At 44.1% G+C, this 4,303-nt stretch overlaps 1 pseudogene; it reads right to left on the reverse strand.

Moving 5' to 3' along the window:
• Positions 1-277: 277 nt before the first annotated feature.
• Positions 278-3,697, reverse strand: LOC108538814 (acyl-CoA-binding domain-containing protein 7 pseudogene; annotated as a pseudogene).
• Positions 3,698-4,303: the final 606 nt, after the last annotated feature.

Raw genomic sequence — 4,303 nt, forward strand, 5'->3', positions numbered from 1 at the left:
GGGTTTAAGCGATTCTCCTGTCTCAGCCTCCCAAGTAGCTGGGACTGCGGGCAAAACCACCATGCCTGGCTAATTTTTTTGTAATTTTAATAGAGATGAGGTTTCACCACATTGGCCAGGCTGGTCTCAAACTCCTGACCTCAAGTGATCTGCCTGCATCAGCCTCCCAAAGTGCTGGGATTACAGGCATGAGCCATCTTGCCCGGCCAAAACTGTTGTTTTATATATTTTATCTTGTTTGTTGTTGTTTCAGGGAAAAGAGTATACCCAGTTTCTGTTATGTCAACTTAATTGGAAGCAAAAGGCACTGCTTCTTTCTAAAAAGTTAAGCATAAAGTTTTATTAATAATCTTCATCTAGTTCTTTTATTATATGAAATTTATAGGGGCATAATCCCCCTCTTTATTCTGTCTCCTAGTGCTTTGTAATTTATAACATGCTTTATGGTTTTGGATTATAAACTCATCTGCTATTGCAGATCTGCTATCTGTGGGAACTCTGTGAGGTCTGGGCTTAGTGAACTTACCTCTAGATCGCTTTTATATTTGTCTCCCTGAGGCTCCTCTCTTTCTATGTTATTTCTTATTTTTGGTATTCCTGGGCCATAAAAGTAATGTATGTTCAGACGTCAGTCACTTGAGAACAGGCCTTGGTTATTAATTATGATGGGAGTATTTTTTTTTCCTTGACCCAGAATTCAGTTCAAGTCACACAAGCTTCCATGTTTCTCTGGGCTTAAAGGTGATCTTAATTTTTGTTTGTTTGTTTCACCATGTATTAGTCCGGGTTCTCCAAAGAAACAATCAGTATGAGAGAGAGATTGATTTATCATGAGGAATTGGCTCACGCAATTATAGAGGCTCTGAAGTCTCACAGTCTGCTCTCTGCAAGCTGGAGATCCAGGGAAACTGTGGGTGTAATCCGGTCCAAGTCTGAAAGCTTAAGAATGAGGGTAGCCAATGGTGTAAATCCCAGTCCAGGGGCTGGACAAGATGAGGTGAAGTGTTCCAGCTCAAGGAGGCAGGCAAGAAGCAAAAGGGGAACATTCCTCCTTCTACCACCTCCTTCCTCCACCACAGATGACCCTTTTGTTCTATTCACATTGAATGATTTCCACCCACATTGAGGTGGGTGAGGGCAATGTACTCTCCTGAGTCCATCAACTAAGAAATGTTAATCTCATCCATAAACATTCTCACAGACACATCTAGAAATAATGTTTAATCTGGGCACCCCATGGCTAGTCAGTGTGACACATGAAATTTACCACCACACACATTTTCACTGAGGATATAGCACTTTAAGAGTCCCAAGCTAATGTGGAAGTTTCTGCTCCCAGGCATAGGACTTTGTCTTCTGTACCTGCTTGGAGTTGCAACCCAACCTCCCAAGGCTGCCATGTCCCTGCCAAGCACTAAATCCCCAGGGTGGATACAGCGTTAACTGGTGTGCCTCGCTCTCTAGTTTTCTGGGGTTTTTTCTTCCCTTTTTAAAAATTAGTATTATTAATTTTTTTTAGATGGTCTCGCTGTGTCTCCCAGGCTGGAGTGCAGTGGCATGATCTCTGCTCACTGCAACCTCTGCCTCCCCCAGGTTCAAGCAATTCTCCTGCCTCAGCCTCCTGAGTAGCTGAGATTACAGGCGCATGCCATCACACCTGGCTAATTTTTGTAATTTTAGTAGAGATGGGGTTTTGCCATGTTGGCCAGGCTGGTCTTGAACTTCTGGTCTCAAGTGATCTCCCCACCTTGGCCTCCCAAAGTGTTGGGATTACAGGTGTGAGCCACTGTACCTGGCCGTTTTTTTAAATTAATAACCTGTTTTTATTATACCAGTAACACCAACTCCTTGTAGGAGAACAGATGAGCCAAAAGAAGAAATAATTGTTAATTTCTGTTTATATACTACCAGGGCAAGACTTTCTAAATAGTCAAAAACCAACAGATGTTGGCGAGGATGTGGAGAAAAGGGAACACTCACACATTATTGGTGGGAATGCAAATCAGTACAACCTCTATGACAAACAGCGTGGAGATTTCTCAAATAACGAAAAATAGAACTATCATTCCACCCACGAATTCCACCACTGGGTATCCACCCAAAGGAAAAGAAATCATTGTATCCAAAAGATACCTTCACCTGTATGCCTATCACAGCACAGTTCACAACAGCAAAGACCTGGAATCAATCCAATGTCCATCCATGGGTGATTGGATAAAAAAAAAATACGGTACATGTACATGATGGATACTACTCAGACATAAAAAAAAGAATAAAATCATGTTTTATTGCAGCAACATGGGTGGAACTGGAGGCCATTATTTTAAGTGAAATAACTCAGAAACAGAAAGTCCAACACCACCCATTCCCACTTACAAGTGGGAGTTAAACAATGTGTACACAGGATCATGGAGTGTGGAATAAGAGACACTGTAGACTTGAAAATGTGGGCGGGTGGGAGGGCCTGAGGGATGAGAAATTACCTTTTGGGTACAATGTACAGTATTTGGGTGATGGGCACACTAAAAGCCTAGACCACCACTATACAATATACCCATGTGACAAAACTGCACTTGTACTTCCTAAATCCACAAAATAAAACTCAAATACTTTTCTAAAAGAACATTTAAGGACACTTGGTTTAGGCAAGTACAATTTAGTTAACTATGTCGTTTCAGCATACTCCTATTATTACAATTCATGTAATAGCAAAGATATACATGATACATAGAGTGAACAGTGCCTCTCTCCCTCTAAGTGTTAGGTCATGAGAGCATTATCAAGGCTTCAAAAGGAAAACTTTCTCATACACTGTATTCTTTTTTGAGACAGAGTCTTGCTTTGTTGCCCAGGCTGGAGTGCAGTGGCACCATCTCGGCTCACTGCAACCTCCGCCTCCCGGGTTCAAGTGATTTTCGTGCCTCAGTCTTACAAGTGACTGGGATTACAGGAACTCACCACGGCTGGCTAATTTTGTGTTTTGGTAGAGACGGGGTTTCACTGTGTTGCCCAGGTTGGTCTCAAACTCGACCTCAAGTGATCCGCCCACTTCAGCCTACCAAAGTGTTGGGATTACAGGTGTGAGCCACTGCAACTGGCTGGAAAATTTTCTCATACACTGTATTCTTAGTGCCGTTTTCTATAAGCTCCTTTGCCTTAGAAATAGAGACATTCATTGCATCTTCCTTTGACAACCCTTTTGGAGGTTCCATGCTTCCCATTTGGCCTTGCTCTTTAAATCCAGCATTCCGGGATACTCAATATTAATGTCTCCAATTATAGCTTGTTTGTTAAGTCCACAGAGTTTTCTCAGTTCTTTATTATTTGTTTTTTGTTTGTTTGTTTGTTTGAGACGGAGTCTCACTCTGTCGCCCAGGCTGGAGTGCAGTGGCACATCTTGGCTCACTACAACTTCCACCTCCCAGGTTCAAGCAATTTTGCTGCCTCAGTCTCCCATGTAGCTGGGATTACAGATGCCCACCACCACGCACAGCTAATTTTGCATTTTCAGTAGAGATGAAGTTTCACCATGTTGGCCGGGCTGGTCTCGAACTCCTGACCCCAGATGATCCACCCACCTTGGCCTCCCAAAGTGCTGGGATTCCAGGCGTGAGCCACCGCGCCCGACCCATCATCTGGTCTTGTTTGCAGCTTCCTCACATCTTCTGCAGCCTTGTTGATCAGCTTGCAGTGCCATGGTGGCAGTGGCCGCACTGCTGCTTCTGTCCCGGCACTCCCTTCTTCCCTTTCTGAGAGCTCAGCTACACACTTAAAAGAATGGTGGTAATTTTTTATCCAGAATTTCTTTATGATTATTTGGTCTTTCATATTTGGTCCCCATATTGTCAGAAATGGAATTTTCCAGTTACTTCTTTTTTGTTTCTTTGTTTTGAGAGAGGGTCTCACTGTGCTGCCCAGGCTGATCTGGAACTCCTGGGTTCAAGTGCTCCTGCCTCAGTCTTCTGGAGTAGCTGGGATGATGGGCTTGCACCACCGTGCACAGTTAAGATTACTTCTTGGCCGGGTGCAGTGGCTCATGCCTGTAATCCTAGCACTTTGGAAGGACATGGCAGGTGGATCATGAGGTCAGGAGACCCAGACCATCCTGGCTAACACGGTGAAACCCTATCTCTACTAAAACTACAAAAAAATTAGCCGGGCATGGTGGCGTGCACCTGTAGTACCAGCTGCTGGGGAGGCTGAGGCAGGAGAATGGCATGAACCCGGGAGGCGGAGCTTGAGCCGAGATCACACCACTGCACTCCAGCCTGGGCGACAGAGCAAGACTCCGTCTCAAAAAAAA

Source organism: Rhinopithecus bieti, unplaced genomic scaffold, assembly GCF_001698545.2.
Source record: "Rhinopithecus bieti isolate Rb0 unplaced genomic scaffold, ASM169854v2 scaffold_13348, whole genome shotgun sequence".
Taxonomy (NCBI): domain Eukaryota; kingdom Metazoa; phylum Chordata; class Mammalia; order Primates; family Cercopithecidae; genus Rhinopithecus; species Rhinopithecus bieti.